General features: G+C 47.2%; 1 protein-coding gene and 1 non-coding gene across 3 annotated transcripts in view; one reads left to right on the forward strand and one right to left on the reverse strand.

The window, feature by feature from the left end:
- Positions 1-23,798, reverse strand: part of LOC126109863 (nascent polypeptide-associated complex subunit alpha, muscle-specific form-like) — a 258,491-nt gene that overhangs the window by 146,441 nt on the left and 88,252 nt on the right. The window lies entirely within an intron of this gene.
- Positions 15,390-15,463, forward strand: Trnat-agu (transfer RNA threonine (anticodon AGU)). Its single transcript has one exon. It is a non-coding gene; the product is annotated as a tRNA-Thr (tRNA).

Below are 23,798 nucleotides of genomic sequence, written 5' to 3' on the forward strand. Positions count from 1 at the left end.
AAGAATGAGACATTTCAGTTGGCTGGTGGAGAGGGCGTTCTGGGCAAGAAGAAGCGGCAAAGTACCAAGAAATTTCTGAAAACGTACATCTGGAGGATACAACTGAATAGTAGTTAACTGTGGGAAGACCGGAACAAATGAGAATCCAAGCATTTGAGATGTGGTGCTACAGAAGAAAGTTGAAAATTAGGTGGACTAATAAGGTAAGGAATGAGGTGGTTATCTGAAGAATCGGCGAAGAAAGGAATATACGGAAAACACTGACAACAAGAAGGGACAGGTTAGTAGGGCAGTTGGTAAGTAAGATACATGTTCCATATATCATTTGAACGATTTTCTTATCGACAGGATGTGGAATGAAATAGCTTACAGGGATTCATGATATACGGTTAGTGTTAATGTTGCTAAAGAAACTATTTTTTAGTTCTACTCAGTACTCATGTCACTACACTTAGAAACATAGTTTTTTGCAGGCTACCAATTTTTAAATAGGAACTGGTCCATGGAATAGAAGGAGTTACCCAGAAGAAAAGATTTTAGGTTAGATTTAAAACTTGCTTTTCTAGTTGCCATACATTTTGTGGAATTTGGCAAACGATGGAAAATATTTGTTGTTACATACTGAACTTCTTCTGGGCCACTTATAGCTGTAATCATGGGGCAATAAAGGTGTCTTAAGAGACCAGGAAATGGTACTAGAGGAAGCAATAGAGGTTAAAAACTGTAGGGGAAGACAAACTGAAATACATGCAACAAGTACCTGGGGACCTGTTGCAGCTGCTACTCTGAGATGAAGAGGTTGGCACAGGAGAGGGATTTGTGGCGGGTCGCATCAAAACCAGTCAAAAGACTGATGACTCGAATATCTTATCAGGACAGTATAGGCCATACTTAATTGTCACATAGGTAAATGTCGTGTGGCTAGGGCCTCCCGACGGGTAGACCGTTCGCCTGGTGCAAGTCTTTCGATTTGACGCCACTCCGGCGACCTGCGCGTCGATGGGGTTGAAATAATGGTGATTAGAACAACACAACACCCAGTCTCTGAGCGGAGAAAATCTCCGACCCAGCCGGGAATCAAATGCTTCAAATGGCTCTGAGCACTATGGGACTTAACATCTGTGGTCATCAGTCCGCTAGAACTTAGAACTACTTAAACCTAACTAACCTAAGGACATCACACACATCCATGCCCGAGGCAGGATTCGAACCTGCGACCGTAGCAGCCCCGCGGTTCCGGACTGAGCGCCTAGAACCGCCAGACCACCGCATCCAGCCGGGAATCGAACCCGGTCCCTTAGGACTGACATTCTGTCGCGCGGACCACTCAACTACCAGGGGCGGACGTCACATAGGTGCTAAGACAACTTAAGTGGGTGTTGTTGGAAGCAAGATGTAGTTCTAGAACACTAGGCAACAATTACTCCAACTGTACACTCCCCACACCATTACAGAGACCAGCTTGAACAGTCCCCTGCTGACGTGCAGGGTCCATGGATTCATGAGGTTGTCTCCACACCCATACACGCCCACCTGATCGATACATTTTGAAACGAGACTCGTCTGACCAGGCAACAGGTTTCCAGTCATCAACAGTCCAATGTCGGTGTTGACGAACCCACGCAAGGCGTAAAGCTTTGTGTCGTGCAATCATCAAGGGTACACGAGTGGGCCATCGTCTCCGAAAGCACATATCGATGACGTTCCGTTGAACGGTTCGCACGCTGACACTTGTTGGTGGCCCTGCGTTCATATCTGCAGCAATTTGCAGAAGGGTTGCACTTCTGTCACCTTGAACTATTGTCTTCAGTCGTTGTTGGTCCCGTTGTTGTAGGATTTTTTTCCGGCTGCAGTAATGTCGGATATTTGATGTTTTGCCGGATTCTTGATATTCACGGTACACTCGTAAAATGGTCGTACAGGAAAATCCCCTCTTCAACGTTATCTCGGAGATGCTGTGTCCCATCGCTCGTGCGACGACTGTAACACCACGTTCAAACACACTTAAATCTTGATAACCTGTCATTGTAGCAACAGTAACCGATCTAACAACTGCGCCAGACACTTGTCTTATATAGGCGTTGCCGAGAGCAGCACCATACTCATCTTGTTTACATATCTCTCTATTTGAAACACATGCATTTACTAGTTTCTTTGGAGCTTCAGTGCACACTGATGCTCATAAATTAAGGGTAATTGCAGAATGTGGTGCCACACAACGTGTCACTACACAAAACTGGAGCTAATAGCATAGGCACATAGGGAACACACACGACACAGATCTGTAAGTCCACGGTATTGGTGATAAGTTGAGAAAACCGTCCCGAAACACATGTGCTACAAAACGCCACTGTTTCCTGCGCATGTACCCCGACATCAGTATGGGATATGATCACCATGCACACGTGCACAACGGGTTGGCATACTCTGGATCAGGTGGTCGAGCAGCTGCTGGGGTATAGCCTCAAATTCTTGCACCAGTGCCTGTCGGAGCTCCTGAACTGTCGTAGGGGTTTGAAGACGTGCAGCGACACGTCGGCCGAGAGCATCCCAGACATGCTCGATGGGGTTTAGGTCTGGAGAACAGACAGGCCACTCCATTCGCCTGGTATCTTCTGTTTCAAGGTACTCCTCCACGATGGCAGCTCGGTGGGGCCCTGCGTTATCATCCATCAGGAGGAAGGTGCGACCCACTGCACCCCTGAAAAGGCGGACATACTGGTGCAAAATGACGTCCCCATGCAACTGACCTGTCACATTTCCTCTGTCAAAGACATGCATGGGTGTAATGTGTACCAATCATAATGCAACCCCACACCATCAAACCAGGACCGAGGACATTAAGGGGTTGGTATCTGGTTCCAGGTTCACGCCAGATGCAGATGAAATCACTGTTCAGACTATAACTGAACTCGTCCATAAACTGGGATCACTGTTCCAATGACCATGTACTGTGTTCTTGACACCAGGCTTTATGGGCTCTCCTCTGACCAGGGGTCAGTGGAATACACCTTGAAGGTCTCTGGGGGAATAAACCGTGTCTGTTCAGTCGTCTGTAGACTGTGTGTCTGGAGACAACTGTTTTACTGGCTGCGGTAAAGTCTCGAGCAGGGCTACTTGCAGTACTTCGTGGCCGTCTGCGGCCACTGATGGTGAGATATCGGTCTTCTTGTAATGTTGCACACTGTAGACGTCCAGTACTGTAGCGGCTGGACACGTTTCCTGTCCGCTGGAATCCTTCCCATAATCTTGAGATCACACTTTGTGGCACACGGAGGGCCCGTGCTACGACCTACGGTGTTCGACCAGCCTCCAGTCGCCGTAGTATTCTACCCCTCATAACGTCATCAATATGTGTTCCTTGAGCCATTTTCAACACACAGTCACCATTAGCATGTCTGCACACTTACTCGCTACACCGTACTCTGACATGCACCAACACACCTCTGCGTATGTGGAATGCTGCCAGCGCCACCGTGCGACGACTGCAAGTCAAATGCACCGTATGGTCATACCCCGAGGTGATTTAAACTCGCAAACCGTCCACCAGAGCGTTGTTTCACCATGTATCAGACACTCCGTCTTCAGGCCACGAGTGGCCTACGGGGACCATCCGACCGCCGCGTCATCCTCAGTGGAGGATGCTGATAGGACGGGCGTGGGGTCAGTACACCCCTCTCCCGGTCGTTATGATGGTATTCTTGACCGAAGCCGCTACTGTTCGGTCGAGTAGCTCCTCAATTGGCATCACGAGGCTGAGTGCACCCCGAAAAATGGCAACAGCGCATGGCGGCCTGAATGGTCACCCATCCAAGTTCCGACAGCGCTTAACTTTGGTGATCTCACGGGAACCGCTGTATTCACTGCGACAAGGCCGTTGCCACCAAGTATCAGCATTATCCTTAATTTATGAGCATGAGTGTATATTGAAAATGTGTAATCACAAGCTGTTAGTAGCCATGGTTTGGTGATAACTTTACCACACATTCCCCCCATTGCTTTGACCTGGATGTACCGGGATTTCTCGGAACACGTCGTAGAAGAACAGACCTGTGACGGATGGTTGTTCAGACGTCGTAGGAAGGATAAAGGGCTCGCCTGGTGGCTTGTACGCGACAGGTTGACCGGTGGCTGCATTTTTCAGTGCGCTGTCCCTCATCTCGCCGACATCCGCTCCGGGGTCGTCGACCTGTGGCGAGTGTGGCTGCAGCCACCACCACCCACCCACACACCCACCCACACACCCACCCACACACACACACGGCCGGCCCTGCGACACATGTCGCGACGCGGCCATCGATCTGCGGATTAAAGCCTGACGGCGCGAGCCGAAGCGCGTCGCACCGCCCCACAGCACCGGACAGCTCTCCCACGCGAGCTCCTCTGATGATGACTGCGCAGCTGACAGCCGAAACGCTACGGACAGTTCAAGCTTCTGCCGCACGTTTTCTACATCTACATCTACCGGGTGATCAAAAAGTCAGTATAAATTTGAAAACTTAATAAACCACGGAATAATGTAGATAGAAAGGTAAAAATTGACATGCTTGGAATGACATGGGGTTTTATTATAACCAAAAGAAAAAGCTCACAAAATGTCCGACAGATGGCGTTGGACAGCAAAATGTTACTGACTGCGCATGACAATCGTTTATAAAAGGAGCTGTAATGAGAGAGAGAATCAGATGCACCAGCAGTCGCAGCATGTTGACGTTACTTGAAAAGGCGCTTTTAGTGAAACTGCATTATCAGAATGGGAAATGTGCTAGTTCAGCGTTACGATCCTATCGCCATAGGAAGGAGATTCGAACGGGTAAAGGTCTGTTGAGAAATGCAGCTGTGGCGAGAATGGTTGGTTGGTTTAAGGATTAAAGGGACCAAACTGTGTGGCGAGAAGGATTTCGAAGTTCGAAGCCACGGGTTGTTTAAACGATAACCCCGTAGTGGCGGACCGAGCACAAGGCGTAATGCCGCTGAGACAGTTCAGGAAGAAATGGAGACTGTAGCGGGTTCGTCTATGCACGGGGAAGTCAGCGCTCGTGCAGTCGCACGTCGCACCGGCATTCCGTACTGTTTGGTTGGCACTTCGGCGTACCCTCCGATGCTATCCGTACAAAATCCATCGGCATCACGAACTGTTACCTGGCGATTTAGTGAAGCGGAGGGCATTTGCGGTGTGGGCGTTTCAAAAGATGGCGGAAGATGACGATTGGTCGAGTAACGTGTTGTGGACCGACGAAGCTCATTCCACGCTCCGAGGGTCTGTCAACGCCTACAACTGCAGAATTTGGGCTACCGAAAATCCTAGAACTGTCGTGGAAACTCCATTGCAAGACGAGAAAGTCACGGTATGGGTTGGATTTACCACATCTACCGTTATCGGGCCTTTTTTTCTTCGAGGAAATGCGTGATTCTGGTTTTGTAACTACTACCGTGACGGGTGAGAGGTTCGCCGATATGTTACAGAATCGCATCATCCCCAGCCCGCCTGGTAAGCACCTGCTGGAACGTACGATGTTTATGCAGGATGGCGCTCCACCCCATATTGCTAGACGCGTGAAGGATCTCTTGCGCGCGTCGTTTGGTGACGATCGTGTGCTCAGCCACCACTTTCGTCATGCTTGGCCTCCCAGGTCTCCAGACCTCAGTCCGTGAGATTATTGGTTTTGGGGTTACCTGAAGTCGCAAGTGTATCGTGATCGACCGACATCTCTAGGGATGCTGAAAGACAACATCCAATGCCTCACCATTAACTGCGGACATGCTTTACAGTGCTGTTCACAACATTATTCCTCGACTACAGCTATTGTTGAGGAATGATGGTGGACATATGGAGCATTTCCTGTAAAGAACATCATCTTTGCTTTGTCTTACTTTGTTATGCTAATTATTGCTATTCTGATCAGATGAAGCACCATCTGTCGGACCTTTTTTGAACTTTTGTATTTTTTTTTGGTTCTAATAAAACCCAATGTCATTCCAAGCATGTGTGCCAATTTCTACCTCTCTATCTACATTATTCCGTGATTTAATCGGTTTTCAAATTGGTACTGACTTTATGATCACCCAGTACATTTATAATCCGCAAGCCACCCAACGGTGTGTGGCGGAGGGCACTTTACGTGCCACTGTCATTACCTCCCTTTCCTGTTCCAGTAGCGTATGGTTCGCAGAAAGAACGACTGTCTGAAAGCCTCTGTGCGCGCTCTAATCTCTCTAATTTTACATCCGTGATCTCCTCGGGAGGTATAAGTAGGGGGAAGCAATATATTCGATACCTCATACAGGAACGCTCCCTCTCGAAACCTGGCGAGCAAGCTACACCGCGATGCAGAGCGCCTCTCTTGCAGAGTCTGCCACTTGAGTTTGCTAAACATCTCCGTAACGCTATCACGCTTACCAAATAATCCTGTGACGAAACGCGCCGCTCTTCTTTGGATATTCTCTATCTCCTCTGTCAACCCGACCTGGTACGGATCCCACACTGATGAGCTATACTCAAGTATAGATAGAACGAGTGTTTTGTAAGACACCTCCTTTGTTGATGGACTACATTTTCTAAGGACTCTCCCAATGAATCTCAACCTGGCACCCGCCTTACCAACAATTAATTTTATATGTTCATTCCACTTCAAATCGTTCCGTACACATACTCCCAGATATTTTACAGAAGTAACTGCTACCAGTGTTTGTTCCGCTATTGTATAATCATACAATAAAGGATCCTTCTTTCTATGTATTCGCAATACATAACATTTGTCTACGTTAAAGGTCAGTTGCCACTCCCTGCACCAAGTGCCTATCCGCTGCAGATCTTCGTACATTTCGCTTCAATTTTCTAATGCTGCAACTTCTCTGTAAACTACAACATCATCCACGAAAATCCGCATGGAACTTCCGACACTACTAGGTCATTTATATATATTGTGAAAACAATGGTCCCATAACACTCCCCTGTGGCATGCCAGAGATTACTTTAACGTCTGTAGACGTCTGTCCATTGAGAACAACATGCTGTGTTCTGTTTGCTAAAAACTCTTCAATCCAGCCACACAGCTGGTCTGTTATTCCGTAGGCTCTTACTTTGTTTATCAGGCGACAGTGCGGAACGCCTTCCGGAAGTCAAGGAAAATGGCATCTACCTGGGAGCCTGAATCTAATATTTTCTGCGTCTGATGAACAAATAAAGGCAGCTGGGTCCCACACGATTGCTGTTTCCAGAATCCATGTTCATTCCTACAGAGTAGATCGCGGGTTTCCAGAAATGACATGATACACGAGCAAAAAACATGTTCTAAAATTCTACAACAGATAGATGTCAGAGATATAGGTCTACAGTTTTGCGCATCTGCTCGACGACCCTTCTTTGAAAACTGGAACTACCTGTGATCTTTTCCAATCATTTGGAACCTTCCGTTCCTCTAGAGACTTGCGGTACACGGCTGTGAGAAGGGGGGCAAGTTCTTTCGCGTACTCTGTGTAGAATCGAACTGGTATCCCGTCAGGTCCAGTGGACGTCCCTCTGTTAAGTGATTTCAGTTGCTTTTTCTATTCCTTGGATACTTATTTCGATGTCAGCCATTTTTTCGTTCGTGCGAGGATTTAGAGAAAGAACTGCAGTGCGGTCTTCCTCTGTGAAACAGCTGTGGAAAAAGGTGTTTAGTATTTCAGCTTTACGCGTGTTATCCTCTGTTTCAGTGCCATTATCATCCCAGAGTGTCTGGATATGCAGTTTCGATCCACTTAATAATGTAACGTAAGACCAGAACTTCCTAGGATTTTCTGTCAAGTCGGCACGTAGAATTTTACTTTCGAATTCACTGAACGCTTCACGCGCCCTCCTTATGCTTTGACATCGTTTAGCTTCTGTTTGTCCGGGTGGTTTTGACTGCGTTTAAATTTGCAATACCTGAAGGCACCGCCATCAGCATAGTTTTCAACGATTATTTTTTTGGCCTGAACCGCCTCAGATTTCTTCGTCCTATCCCTTCATGAGATGCCAACGTTTACGCTAAGCTGACATATGTCATGGGATAGCGATATTCACATTTACAGACGGCGGTAGCTTCGCATAGACAACGTACGACGCTCGTTCAATAAGTGATGCCCCACACATTTTTTTTTCTCAGAGCATACTTACTGTTAATAGTCAGAATTTGGTGACGACGTACATCAAAACGTTTTGTCCATGTCCTTTGTTTCTCCATCACGTTCCGCGGCCGTACGCCAAGGTTGTGAAAGAGCATGTATTCCCTGCTGGTAAAAGCTCTTGACCTGTAGGCGTAGCCATGTTTTCACTGCACGATTGACACTGTCGTCGTCTTCATGGTGTGTTCTCCATAGGGAATCTTTAAACGGTCCAAAGAGATGTTGATAGGAGTACAGTTGGGCGATGGGTAAAGAAAGTCACAGCCTCAGGAGATGCAGGAACAGAGCTCCACGGTCAGCCACGCTCGGGACGTCCTGTCACAGCCACTGCTCCAGACATACTGAATCGTGCGGACGCCATTATTCGTGCTGATCGGCGCATCACGACTCGACAAGAATCCAGCACAAATCTTGGTCCGACAAGGGTGCCATGTCTGGACTGTAGGGTGGATGAGGCAGTGCTGTCCAAACCAATCTGGTGCAGTGTTTCCGTGTCTCAGACTTGTGTGTGGGCGTGCATTATCGTGTTGGAGCAACATGCTACATTTATCTTGATCCTCAACCATCGAATCTCGACAACGGGTAAAGATTATTGGAATAAAAAATTCCTTTTAAATGAAACAACAAGTTTACTGTTACCAGTCGCTGTTTATTTACGTCCACAACGCGTTTCAAAGGTTTAAACTTCCATCATCATGTGGACTAACTTTTGTTAGTATGTTGTTGTTGTGGTCTTCAGTCCTGAGACTAGTTTGATGCAGCTCTCCATGCTACTCTATCCAATGCAAGCTGCTTCATCTCCCAGAACGTACTGCAGCCTACATCCTTCTGAATCTGCTTAGTGTATTCATCTCTTGGTCTCCCTCTGCATTGTTACCCTCCACGCTGCCCTCCAATACTAAATTTGTATTCCCTTGATGCCTCAGAACATGCCCTACCTACCGATCCCTTCTTCTAGTCAGGTTGTGACACAAACTCCTCTCCAATTCTGTTCAATACCTCCTCATTAGTTATGTGATCTACCCATATAATCTTCAGCATTCTTCTGTAGAATCACATTTCGAAAGCTTCTATTCTCTTCTTGTCCAGACTATTTACCATCCATGTTTCACTTCCATACATGGCTACACTCCATACAAATACTTTCAGAAACGACTTCCTAACACTTAAATCTGTACTCGATTTTAACAAGTTTGTTTTCTTCAGAAACGCTTTCCTTGCCATTGCCAGTCTACATTTTATATCCTCTCTACTTCGACCATCATCACTTATTTTACTCCCTAAATAGCAAAACTCCTTTACTACTTTAAGTGTCTCATTTCCTAATCTAATACCATCATCATCACCCGACTTAATTCGACTACATTCCATTATTCTCGTTTTGCTTTTGTTGATGTTCATCTTATATCCTCCTTTCAAGACACTGTCCATTCCGTTCAACTGCTGCTCCAAGTCCTTTGCTGTCTCTGACAGAATTACAATGTCATCAGCGAACCTCAAAGTTTTTATTTCTTCTCCCTGGACATTAATTCCTACTCCAAACTTGTCTTTTGTTTCCTTTACTGCTTGCTCAAAATACAGATTGAATAACATAGGGGATAGGCTACAACCCTGTCGCACTCCCTTCCCAACCACTGCTTCCCTTTCGTGTCCCTCGACTCTTGTAACTTACATCTGGTTTCTGTACAAATTGTAAATAGCCTTTCCCTCTCTATATTTTACCCCTGTCACCTTCAGAATTTGAAAGGGAGTATTCCAGTCAACATCGTCAACAGCTTTCTCTAAGTCTACAAATGCTAGAAACGTAGGTTTGCCCTTTGTTCCAATATTTCTACGGAATCCAAACTAATCTTCCCCGAGGTCTGCTTCTGCCAGTTTTTCCATTCGTCTGTAAACAATTCGCGTTAGTATGACACGTGATTTTTTCGGAGGAGCTTGTGGCACTGTCTCCAGTGGTCACAGGTTCATTTCACTGTCGTAACACATCACTTGTACGCGGGCATATTTTACACTCCTGGAAATGGAAAAAAGAACACATTGACACCGGTGTGTCAGACCCACCATACTTGCTCCGGACACTGCGAGAGGGCTGTACAAGCAATGATCACACGCACGGCACAGCGGACACACCAGGAACCGCGGTGTTGGCCGTCGAATGGCGCTAGCTGCGCAGCATTTGTGCACCGCCGCCGTCAGTGTCAGCCAGTTTGCCGTGGCATACGGAGCTCCATCGCAGTCTTTAACACTGGTAGCATGCCGCGACAGCGTGGACGTGAACCGTATGTGCAGTTGACGGACTTTGAGCGAGGGCGTATAGTGGGCATGCGGGAGGCCGGGTGGACGTACCGCCGAATTGCTCAACACGTGGGGCGTGAGGTCTCCACAGTACATCGATGTTGTCGCCAGTGGTCGGCGGAAGGTGCACGTGCCCGTCGACCTGGGACCGGACCGCAGCGACGCACGGATGCACGCCAAGACAGTAGGATCCTACGCAGTGCCGTAGGGGACCGCACCGCCACTTCCCAGCAAATTAGAGACACTGTTGCTCCTGGGGTATCGGCGAGGACCATTCGCAACCATCTCCATGAAGCTGGGCTACGGTCCCGCACACCGTTAGGCCGTCTTCCGCTCACGCCCCAACATCGTGCAGCCCGCCTCCAGTGGTGTCGCGACACTCGTGAATGGAGGGACGAATGGAGACGTGTCGTCTTCAGCGATGAGAGTCGCTTCAGCCTTGGTGCCAATGATGGTCGTATGCGTGTTTGGCGCCGTGCAGGTGAGCGCCACAATCAGGACTGCATACGACCGAGGCACACAGGGCCAACACCCGGCATCATGGTGTGGGGAGCGATCTCCTACACTGGCCGTACACCACTGGTGATCGTCGAGGGGACACTGAATAGTGCACGGTACATCCAAACCGTCATCGAACCCATCGTTCTACCATTCCTAGACCGGCAAGGGAACTTGCTGTTCCAACAGGACAATGCACGTCCGCATGTATCCCGTGCCACCCAACGTGCTCTAGAAGGTGTAAGTCAACTACCCTGGCCAACAAGATCTCCGGATCTGTCCCCCATTGAGCATGTTTGGGACTGCATGAAGCGTCGTCTCACGCGGTCTGCACGTCCAGAACGAACGCTGGTCCAACTGAGGCGCCAGGTGGAAATGGCATGGCAAGCCGTTCCACAGGACTACATCCAGCATCTCTACGATCGTCTCCATGGGAGAATAGCAGCCTGCATTGCTGCGAAAGGTGGATATACACTGTACTAGTGCCGACATTGTGCATGCTCTGTTGCCTGTGTCTATGTGCCTGTGGTTCTGTCAGTGTGATCATGTGATGTATCTGACCCCAGGAATGTGTCAATAAAGTTTCCCCTTCCTGGGACAAAGAATTCACGGTGTTCTCATTTCAATTTCCAGGAGTGTATAAACAACTGTCGGTATCAACGGTATTGTGTAACTGATGTGTAGTGAGTGAATGAAAAAGGAACGGAGGGTGTATTAGATGATGATCAGTTTGGGTTTAGGAAAAGTAAAGGTACCTAAGAGGCACTTCTGACGCTGCAGTTGATAATGGAAGCTACTCTGAAGAAACATTAAGACACTTTAATAGGATTTGTCGGCCCGAAAAAAGCGTTCGACAATGTAAAAAAGGAGCAAGATGTTCGAAATGCTGAGAAAAATAGAGGTAAGCTATAGGGCAAGATGGTTAATATACACTGAAGCGCCAGATAAACTAGTATATGTTCAAAATAGTTCAAATGGCTCTGAGCACTATGGAACTTAACATCTATCGTCATCAGTCCCCTAGAACTGAGAACTACTTAAACCTAACTAACCTAAGGACAGCACACAACTCCCAGCCATCACGAGGCAGAGAAAATCCCTGACCCGCCGGGAATCGAACCCGGAAACCCGGGCGTGGGAAGCGAGAACGCTACCGCACGACCACGAGCTGCGGACAAACTAGTATCGGCATGCGTATTCAAATGCACAGATATTTAAACAGGTAGACTACGGCGTCAAGGTCGGCAACGCCAATGTAACACAACAAGTGCCTGGCGCAGTTGTTAGATCGGTTACTGCTGCTACAGTGGCATTTTATCAAGATGTAAGTGATTTTTGAACGTGGTGTTGTAGTCGGCGCACGCGTGATGGGACGCAGCATCTCTGAGGAAGCGAAGAAGAGGGGATTTTCCTGTACGACCATTTCACGTGTGTACCGTGAATATCAGGAATCCGGTAAAACATCAGATCCCCAACAGCTCTTCGGCCGGTAAAAGATCCTGCAAGAACGGGAACAACGACGACTGAAGAGAACCGTCCAACGTGACAGAAGTGCAACCCTTCCGGAAACTGTGGCAGATTTCAATGCTGGGCCATCAGCAAATGTCAGCGTGCGTGCGAGGCATTCAGCGAAACATCATCGATATGGGCTTTCGGAGCGAACCACAGCCCCAATTAACAATTTAATTCAGAACAGTTAAGCCGTCGGCACACGGACCGTGCATCCGAAAGTTGAGCGTTGAGCGTGCGAAGTTTCTGACGTCATAGCGCGGAATAGCACGCTGGGTAGTCTTTCCGAATGTGCAGAGCAATATCGGGCATGTCAGATATTCTGAGCGTGCGCCTTAGCGTTGACCAATGAGATGGCACAACGGCACCTACGTCACACGCACGCCGTCTCCCTCCAGTACAGAGTTATCAGGCGCCATATTGGCGTTCATTTCAGGCCTATATGAATATATGCCGTTTCTGAGCACCAGCAGATTGAGAATCACTGTAGAACCCGTTGTTACCTGTGTGATTCGTTCCAATAAAATAATGAGAAACATCATATTCGTGGCAAATATACATATAGGCTTGAAATGAATGCCAATATGGCACCTTACATCTCTGTAGTGAAAGGAGACAGCGTGCGTGTGACGTAGGTGGCGTTGTGCCATCTCATTGGTCAACGCTCAGTCGCACGCTCAGAATATCTGACATGCCAGATATTGCTCTGCACGTTCGGAAAGACTCCCGAACGTGCTATTCCACGCTATGACGTCAGTAACTCGGCACGCTTAACGCTCGGATGCACGGTCCGTGTGCCGACGGCTTAACTGTCCTGAATTAAATTCTTAATTGGGGCTGTGGTTCGCATCTTGACACTTCTAAATTTTTTTTCCTAAAACTCGCGTTTTTATTAGGTTCTGACACTTTATTATTAATTTAATATAAGTATATACTGTAATATTTGATGTTATGTAAACATAAATTCATATTTTTTTGAGGGGTAACTATGTTCGATTGGCTTAATCTACAGGACAGCTTGCGCTACTTGTATAAAAATATTTTGCTCCTTTTTCTTTTACGCCTCGTAATTCACATGTTGCAAAGATTCTGCTACTGGGCAGGAACAGCGATCAAGTAAGACCGACCTTGGGGTTTTACTAAAATGTGGGAGTGCTAGTTCTGCAAGGTTCGCAGGAGAGCTTCTGTAAAGTTTGGAAGGTAGGAGACGAGATACTGGCAGAAGTAAAGCTGTGAGTACCGGGCGTGAGTCGTGCTTCGGTAGCTCAGTTGGTAGAGCACTTGCCCGCGAAAGGCAAAGGTCCCGAGTTCGAGTCTCGGTCGGGCACACAGTTTTAATCTGCCAGGAAGTTTCATATCAGCGCACACTCCGCTGCAGAGTGAAAATCTCATTCATGATGAAATAATGTTTATCTTATGCGGAGAAGTATTGCAAATTTGTAACACTCTGTTTGTAATGGAACTTTTATAAGCCTGTGTCACTGATTGGACGTCGTACTTTCCTCTTCGTGGACGATCGAGGAAATGTACGTTTTAATGGAGCTAACGTGGGAATTTTACTCGCGCCCGTTGGGTAAACAGTGTGATTTACGAACCAGAAACATCCTATATATATATATAGTAAGACGCAGCTCGTTAGAATGAAATTACAATGAAATGAACACTTTTAGCTGCTTACAGTCGTTGACATACGTCAACGGGGACAGATGAAAATGTGTGCCCAACCGGGACTCGAACCCGGGATCTCCTGCTTACATGGAAGATGCTCTATCCATCTTTTTTTTTATTATCTCATTTTGTTCGCTTTCGTTCGCTGCATCTGCTCGGGGCGGACGTCATAAGACATCCGTTTAAGTTCGTTGTTGATCGATTAGCTCACTTTCTTTATTCCAGAGGGCTGCTAAACCTCTGACCGAACACGCTGAGCTACCGTGCCGGCAGTCCATCTGAGCCAACGAGGACACAGAGGATAGCGCGACTGCAGGGATTTATCTCTGGCACGCCTCCCGCGAAACCCATATTCTCGACATACGAGGTGTGGCTAGAAAAAAACCGGACTAGTACTGGTGAAACAATAAAACGAATGCAATAAGACTGAAAGTCGCGTGGCCTGTCACGTGACTCTCTCTCCGCCTACTGCTCGAGTTTAACAATCAGAGCAGAGCAGCGATCTTGTCGAACAAGTTTACCGATTTTTTCAATGTTTGCATCAGTTTTTGCTGACAATGGTCTGCCAGTGCGAGTGTCATCACTGATGTCTTCGCGGCCATCTTTAAATCGTTTAAACCACTCAAACACTTGTGTTCACGATAAACAATCATCGCCGTACACTTGTTGTAACATTACAAACGTTTCACTTGCAGATTTTCCTAGTTTTAAACAAAATTTGATGTTAACACGCTGTTCTTTTTGTACACTCAACATTTTCCGACGCACAGACAAAACGTCAACTACTTAAAACAGACGCCACGGGCAGACTGAGTGCAGGAGGCAGATGAAACTCGAGCAGTAGGCGGAGCGAGAGTCACGTGACAGGCCACGCGACTTTCAGCCTTATTGCATTCGTTTTATTGTTTCACCAGTACTAGTCCGGTTTTTTTCTAGCCACACCTCGTATTGTCCCGCACTACATTCGTAGTGCCCCTGCCCATTGTACTCATTACTCGCGGCGCGTTGCCGATTCCCGTAAGAGATATCCAAAAGAACAGATACCATATTAGTGTATAGATATAGTTAAGGCTCACCGGCCACTTGATCATCTTCTTCTGTGCGAAAGCACAAACAGTGGCCGAACTCTTACGGGAATCGGCAACGCGCCGCGAGTATTGAGTACAATGGGCGGGGGCACTACGAATGTAGTGCGGGACAATACGTTGAGAATGTGGGTTTCGCGGGAGGCGTGCCAGAGATAAATCCCTGCAGTCGCGCTATCCTCTGTGTCCTCGGTGGCTCAGATGGATAGAGCGTCTGCCAAGTAAGCAGGAGATCCCGGGTTCGAGTCCCGGTCGGGGCACACATTATCATCTGTCCCCGTTGACGCATGTCAACGCCTGTAAGCAGCTAAGGGTGTTCATTTCATTCTAATTCTAGAAACATCGCTCAACTGGCTCTGGAGTGCGTTGCGATCGCGTATATCACGTTGGGGCCCATGTGCCGTATCCACACGTCGCATCGTTTGCAGCACGTTGAACAGCACGTTGAAGCCGTCGGCACACGGACCGTGCTGTCGAACGTTAACGTTGAGCTCGCCAAGTTCAACGTGCTTCTGAACGCTCAGGAACGATGCGACTCGTGCGTACGGTACGTGGGCCCCAACGTGGTATACGCGATCGCAACGCACTCCAGCGGCAGTTGAGGGATTTTTCTAGTTCGTAAATCACACTGATTACTCAACGGGCGAGCGTAAAATTCCCACGTTAGCTCTATTAAAACACACATTTTCCTCCTTCATCCACGAAAATGAAAGTACCGTGTCCAATCAATAAGGACACAGCCTCATAAAAGTTCCATTTCAAACAGTGCGGTACAAATTTGGAATGCTTCTCCGCATAAGATAAACATTATTTCATCATTCCCACATTTTAGTAAAATCACAAGGTGAGTGTTACTTGATAACTGTTCCTACACAGTAGCAGAATCTTGTCAACATGTTAATTACGAAGCGTAAAAGAAAAGGAGCAAAATATCTTTATACAAGTAGCGCAAGCTGTCCTGTAGATTAAGCCAATCGAACGAAGTCATCCCTCAAAAAAAGGTGAACTTATATTTACATAACATCAAATATTATACTATATACTTATATTAAACTAATAATAAAGTATCAGAACCCAATAAAAACGCGAATGTTAGGAAAAAAATTTGGAAGTGGCAAGACTCGAACCACCGCCCCATCAAAATAATCTGCAAGGGGCAGTGACGCTAAACACTACACTACAGCAATAACATACTGCAGACGGCACCAATCATAGTATCTTAGCTCGTGCAGAAAACCTTAATCGTAGATATGTTACTAATTGAAGTTTAATTACAACAAATTGTACCAAGAACAATGCGTTTTGGGTAGCTCTTGAGTGTGTCGCTGGCTTCAAATAGCCTACTCTCATAATACGCAAGTTACAATAACTCTTTTGCCACGAATATGATGTTTCTCATTATTTTATTGGAACGAATCACACAGTTAACAACGAGTTTTTTTAGTGATTCTCAATTTTCTGGTGCTCAGAAACGGCATCCGAACGTTGAGCGTTGAGCGTGCCGAGTTTCTGACGTCATAGCGTGGAACAGCACGTTCGGGAGTCTTTCCGAACGTGCAGAGCAATATCTGGCATGTCAGATATTCTGAGCGTGTGTCTGAGGGTTGACCAATGAGATGACACAACGCCGCCTACGTCACACATAAGCCGTCTCCCTTCAGTACAGAGTTGTGAGGCGCCATATTGGCATTCATTTCAAACCTGTATGTATATATGCCGTTTCTGAGCAACAGCAAATTGAGAATCACTAAAAGAAACCCGTTGTTAACTGTGTGATTCGTTCCAATAAAATAATGACAAACATCATATTCGTGGCAAAAGAATTGTTGTAACTTGCGTATTATGAGAGTAGGCTATTTGAAGATATACCCAAAAGGCATTGTTCTTGGTACAATTTGTTATAATTAAACTTCAATTAGTAACATATCTACGATTAAGGTTTTCTGCATGTGCTAAGATACTATGATTAGACATTAGAAAAACGTTATTGCTGTAGCGTAGTGACTAGCGTCACTGCCGGGAAGGTTATTTTGATGGGGCGGTGGTTCGTGTCTTGCCACTTCCAAATTTTTTTCCTAACATTCGCCTTTTTATTGGGTTCTGATACTTTATCATTAGTTTAATATAAGTATATACTATAATATTTGATGTTATGTAAATATAAGTTCACCTTTTTTTGAGGGGTGACTTTGTTCGATTGGCTTAATCTACAGTACAGCTTGCGCTACTTGTATAAAGATATTTTGCAACTTTTTCTTTTTCGCTTCGTAATTCACGTGTTGCAAAGATTCTGCTACTGGGTTGGAACACTGATCAAGTAAGGCTGACCTTGGGGTTTTACTAAAATGTGGGAATGATGAAATAATGTTATGCGCAGAAGTATTCCAAATTTGTACCGCACTGTTTGTAATGGAACTTTTATAAACCTTATTGATTGGACACAGAACTTTCCTTTTCGTGGACAATGGAGGAAATGTGCGTTTTAACAGCGCTAATGTGGGAATTTTACGCGAGCCCGTTGAGTAAACAGTGTGATTTACGAACTAGAAACATCCCTCAACTGCCGCTGGAGTGCGTTGCGATCGCGTATACCACTTTGGGGCCCACGTACCGTGTGCACGAGTCGCATCGTTCCTGAGCGTTCAGTAGCACGTTGAACTTGGCACGCTCAGCGCTAACGTTCGACAGCACGGTCCGTGTGCCGACGGCGTAAGAGTGCATCGGCCACCGTGGAGGCGGCGATTACTGGAGAACAGGGGAGAACCTAGCAGTGCCAGCAACCGCTGTAGTCTGCGAGCATACGGAGCGCTTCTCTGCGTGGGGGCCAGGGCATTAGGCGGCCCGAAGCCGGCCAAGTGTGTGGACGCACCCACAGGCTCTGTTTACGTAATGCCGCCCGCGACACAAGCGTTACGTCCGGAGGCGCCTCGCCTGTTCAGCCTCCCCTGTACTGCCATTACGGACAGCCCCCAGTCTAGGGAGGGGGAGGGCCAAACGGGGGTATCTGACCGGGGCGGAAGATTTCAGGAGGCGCCAAATTCATAATCTTGAACAAAAAAAAAAAAAAAAAAAAAAAAAAAACCTGCTTTCGCAAAGCGCTTAGCATCTAGCGCACGTTGGGCTATCGATTCACCCATCTACATCTACATGGATACTCTGCAAATCAAATTTAAGTGACTTGCAGAGGGTTCATATAACCACCTTCGCAATTCGACTCTCGTAAAGCGCGCGGAATGAAAGAACACATATAACATTCCATGCTAGCTCTGATTTCCCTTGTTTTAACATGGTGATCGTTTCTCCCTATACACACTACTGGCCATTAACAGGTATTCATATAGAACTGATATGTGATTACATTTTGGGTGCATAGATCCTGAGAAATCAGTACCCAGAACAACCACCTCTGGCCGTTATAACGGCCTTGATACGCCTGGGCTTTGAGTCGAACAGAGCTTAGATGTCGTGTACAGGTATAGCTGCCCATGCAGCTTCAACACGATACCACAGTTCATCAACAGTAGTGACTGGCGTATTGTCACGAGCCAGGTGCTCGGCCACCATTGACCAGACGTTTTCAGTTGGTGAGAGATCTGGAGAATGTGCTGGCCAGGGCAGCAGTCGAACATTTTCTGTATCCAGAAAGGCCCGTACAGGACCTGCAACATGCGGTCGTGCATTATCCTGCTGAAATGTAGGGTTTCGCAGGGATCGAATGAAGGATAGTGCCACGAGTCGTAACACATCTGAAATGTAACGCCCACTGTTCAAAGTGCAGCCAATGCGAACAAGAGGTGACCGAGACGTGTAACCGATGGCACCCCATACCATCACGCCGGGTGATACGCCAGTATTGCGATGACGAATCACGCTTCCAATGTGCGTTCACCGCGATGTCGCCAAACACGAATGCGACCATCATGATGCTGTAAACAGAACCTGGATTCATCCGAAAAAATGCGAATCGTGCACCCAGGTTCGTCGTTGAGTACACCATCGCAGGCGCTCCTGTCTGTGATGCAACGTCAAGGATAACCGCAGCCATGGTCTCCGAGCTGATAGTCCGTGCTGCTGCAAACGTCGTCGAACTGTTCGTGCAGATGGTTGTTATCTTGCAAACGTCGCCATCTGTTGACTCAGGAATCGAGACGTGGCTGCATGATCCTTTACAGCTATGCGGATGCCTGTCATCTCGACTGCTAGTGATACGAATCCGTTGGGATCCAGCACGGCGTTCCGTATTACCCTCCTGAACCCACCGATTCCATATTCTGCTAACAGTCATTGGATCTGGACCAACGCGAGCAGCAATGTCGCGATACGGTAAACCGCAATCGCGATAGGCTACAATCCGACCTTTATCAATGCGGAAACGTGATGGTACGCATTTCTCCTCCTTACACGAGGCATCACAACAACGTTTCACCAGGCAACGCCGATCAACTGCTGTTTGTGTATGAGAAATCGGTTGGAAACTTTCCTCGTGTCAGCACGTTGTAGGTGTCGCCACCGGCGCCAGCGTTGTGTGAACGCTGTGTAAAGCTAATCATTTGCATATCACAGCATCTTCTTCCTGTCGGTTAAATTTCGCGTCTGTAACAGGTCATCTTCGTGTTGTAGCAATTTAAATGGCCAGTAGTGTAGGTCGGCGTCAACACAATATTTTCACAGTCGGAGGAGAAATTTGATGATCGAAATTTCAGGAGAATGTTCCGCCACAACGAAAAACGCCTATGTTTTAATGCTGTCCAGGCCAAATCCTGTATCATGTCATGTTCAATTCATCGATGGATTTTGGACGGTTTTTATAGACAGTTGCTTTCGCTGCACCCCAGAAGAAAAAGTCAGGTGGTGTTAGGTCAGGCGATCGTGGATGCCAAAGTCCCTGTGAAATTATGCGATCACCAAAAACATCAGCAAGCAGTGACATTCAAACGCGAGCTGTATGCGCGGTTGCACCGTCTTGTTAAAATTAACCGTTCAGTATTTCACTTAACACAAGTTCTCCTATGAATGGGTACAGAATATCACTGCAGTATCGTTGTGCGTTTATTGTTTCGTTGAAAAATATGGGACCCACAATCCGACGTCTAGAAATTGCAATCCAACTATTTTCACAGAATGAAGTGGTTCCTCATGAATACACAATGGATTTGCAGTACTCCACATACGAGGATTTTGCGTGTTGAAGAACCCGGATAAATGAAAACACGCCTCATCACTGAAAAAAGTTTCATTAAGAATATCCCTTCCATTTTGTAGCATGTAATTTTTGGACCATTGACAATAATATAGTCTCTTGCCATGATCAGTATTTTTGAGTTCTTGCACGACTGTCACCTTGTATGGGAAAAGTTCAATTTTTTCCTCACAGCTGTGTGCGCAGTTCCGACACTGACATCGATTTCCTGGGCGAGTTTGCTTACTGACTTGTTCGGACTCGTGGACATTTTATCGGAAATATAGAGTAGTTTATCCTCAGACAAAACACTAGGACGACCACTTCTCGGTGCATCTGTCACTGAGCCCGTTCTTCGAAATTTGTTAATCAAATCTCGCACAGTATCGCGATGTGGGGGTGTTGTCTCCAGGGAAACTGAATTAAATGTTTGACGAACTGAAACTGTGTATTTACCGCCAGCTTTGAACACTTGTTAGACTAAAAACACACGTTCTTCAATGATTAGCATTTCAACAGTGACAAAAACGAAACAGACGTACAAAGGACCAAAACGTTCACGTCAACACGTAACGACACACACCAACGATACTACTGACGCTGGCTGAGATAAACGAAACAGTGGAATGTTGGGAGTGTCCACTTGAAGGGAAGTAACCGAGGTAGGCGAACAATCATACGGCACTGCAGAGAGACTTTTTGAACACTCTGTATCTATCACATAATACGTTTATTGTATGTAAAAAAGGAAACATACGTTACAGGCCACTGATGATGCTTCCCAAGCGAAACGCGTATGGCAACAAACTGCCTTCAATTGGTCGCATAGACAGTACATACCTCCAATAATGTAAAGCAAGAAAAGACGTAAAACAGAAAAAAAGGCTTCGTATTATTGAGCGTTTATGGTCTACTGTGGACGGGTTCATGATCGCTATCCACCTCCATCACCTCAACTTGCTGCTCTTTTGCAGTAAAGGTGTTACACTACTGGCCATTAAAATTGCTACACCACGAAGATGACGTGCTACAGATGCGAAATTTAACCGACGGCAAGATATGCACCACAGACAGGAGCGCCTGCGATGGTGTACTCAACGACGAATCTGGGTGCACGAATGGCAAAACGTCATTTTTTCGGATGAACCCAGGTTCTGTTTATAGCATCACGATGGTCGCATCCGTGTTTGGCGACATCGCAGTGAACGCACATTGGAAGGGTGTATACGTCATCGCCATTCTGGCGTATCACCCGGCGTGATGGTACGGGTAGCCATTGGTTACACGTCTCGGTCACCTCTTGTTCGCATGGATGGCACTTTGAACAGTGGAAGTTGCATATCAGATGTGTTACGACCCGTGGCTCTACCCTTCATTCGATCCCTGCGAAACCCTACATTTCAGCAGGATAATGCCCGACCGCTTGTTATAGATCCTGTACGTGCCTTTCTGGATACAGAAAATGTTCGACTGCTGTCCTGGCCAGCACATTCTCCAGATCTCTCACCAATTGAAAACGACTAGTCACTGGTGGCTGAGCACCTGGCTCGTCACAATACGCCAGTCACTACTCTTGATGAAATGTCGTGTCGTGTTGAAGCTGCATGGACAACTGTACCTGTACACGGCATCCGAGCTCTGTTCGACTCAATGGCCAGGCGTATCAAGGCCGTTATTACGGCCAGTGGTGGTTGTTCTGGGTACTGATTTCTCAGGATCTATGCACCCAAATTACGTGAAAATGTAATCGCATATCGGTTCTAGTATAATACATTTGTCCAATGAATACCCGATTATCATCTGCATTTCTTCTTGGTGTAGCAATTTTAATAGCCAGTAGTGTATTAAGTAGGGACGAGTGTACCTTCGCTTTCGTGTGTCGTGTGATCGAGGCAAGAAGCAGCAGCGGCGAGACGGACAGCGAACCAACAAAATTTGCAATAATTCGGTGAGCATACTATTTGAGAGACGCCATAGACTGTACGCAAGTAGAATTCTCGAGTGAAGATACTTCCGTTTGCGTGTGGTGTCGCGAGATGGGTAGCCAAAGCCGTTACACGCGAAAGACCGTCACCGTGAACCAGTGTCAATTATGTGGAACTGCACCAATTACCAATAGCTGAACTGAATAACTGCGCAGTGACTTTCAAACCATAGAAGAGCTTGCTAACGAACGCTGTGGTTGAACAGCTCGACAATAGGTCGCAAGTCATAGCAAACGGACCATTGTGGCTGAAGAGCTAATTACGTTTATGACCATCGCATCAATAAATCACTTTTGGGGGCAGTACAGCCCACATTTGTGTGTTTCCTGGTGGAATATACGCACATCATTACCCGACGCTTGTGGTCCTTACTGCGTGTTCGCTTCCCGAATGTGCAATTAACTAAACAATTACAGGGCCTGATTCACAGTTCGTGGCTGCGAAAGCGCCCACGAGAGCGGAAAGCGTCCAGGAGAAAAACAGGTGCGTGCGCTGCAGGCACACACACGATCGTTAAATATTCTGAACCACATACACTCCTGGAAATTGAAATAAGAACACCGTGAATTCATTGTCCCAGGAAGGGGAAACTTTATTGACACATTCCTGGGGTCAGATACATCACATGATCACACTGACAGAACCACAGGCACATAGACACAGGCAACAGAGCATGCACAATGTCGGCACTAGTACAGTGTATATCCACCTTTCGCAGCAATGCAGGCTGCTATTCTCCCATGGAGACGATCGTAGACATGCTGGATGTAGTCCTGTGGAACGGCTTGCCATGCCATTTCCACCTGGCGCCTCAGTTGGACCAGCGTTCGTGCTGGACGTGCAGACCGCGTGAGACGACGCTTCATCCAGTCCCAAACATGCTCAATGGGGGACAGATCCGGAGATCTTGCTGGCCAGGGTAGTTGACTTACACCTTCTAGAGCACGTTGGGTGGCACGGGATACATGCGGACGTGCATTGTCCTGTTGGAACAGCAAGTTCCCTTGCCGGTCTAGGAATGGTAGAACGATGGGTTCGATGACGGTTTGGATGTACCGTGCACTATTCAGTGTCCCCTCGACGATCACCAGTGGTGTACGGCCAGTGTAGGAGATCGCTCCCCACACCGTGATGCCGGGTGTTGGCCCTGTGTGCCTCGGTCATATGCAGTCCTGATTGTGGCGCTCACCTGCACGGCGCCAAACACGCATACGACCATCATTGGCACCAAGGCAGAAGCGACTCTCATCGCTGAAGACGACACGTCTCCATTCGTCCCTCCATTCACGCCTGTCGCGACACCACTGGAGGCGGGCTGCACGATGTTGGGGCGTGAGCGGAAGACGGCCTAACGGTGTGCGGGACCGTAGCCCAGCTTCATGGAGACGGTTGCGAATGGTCCTCGCCGATACCCCAGGAGCAACAGTGTCC

The sequence above is a fragment of the Schistocerca cancellata genome, chromosome 12, assembly GCF_023864275.1.
Source record: "Schistocerca cancellata isolate TAMUIC-IGC-003103 chromosome 12, iqSchCanc2.1, whole genome shotgun sequence".
In the NCBI taxonomy this organism is placed as follows: Eukaryota; Metazoa; Arthropoda; class Insecta; order Orthoptera; family Acrididae; genus Schistocerca; species Schistocerca cancellata.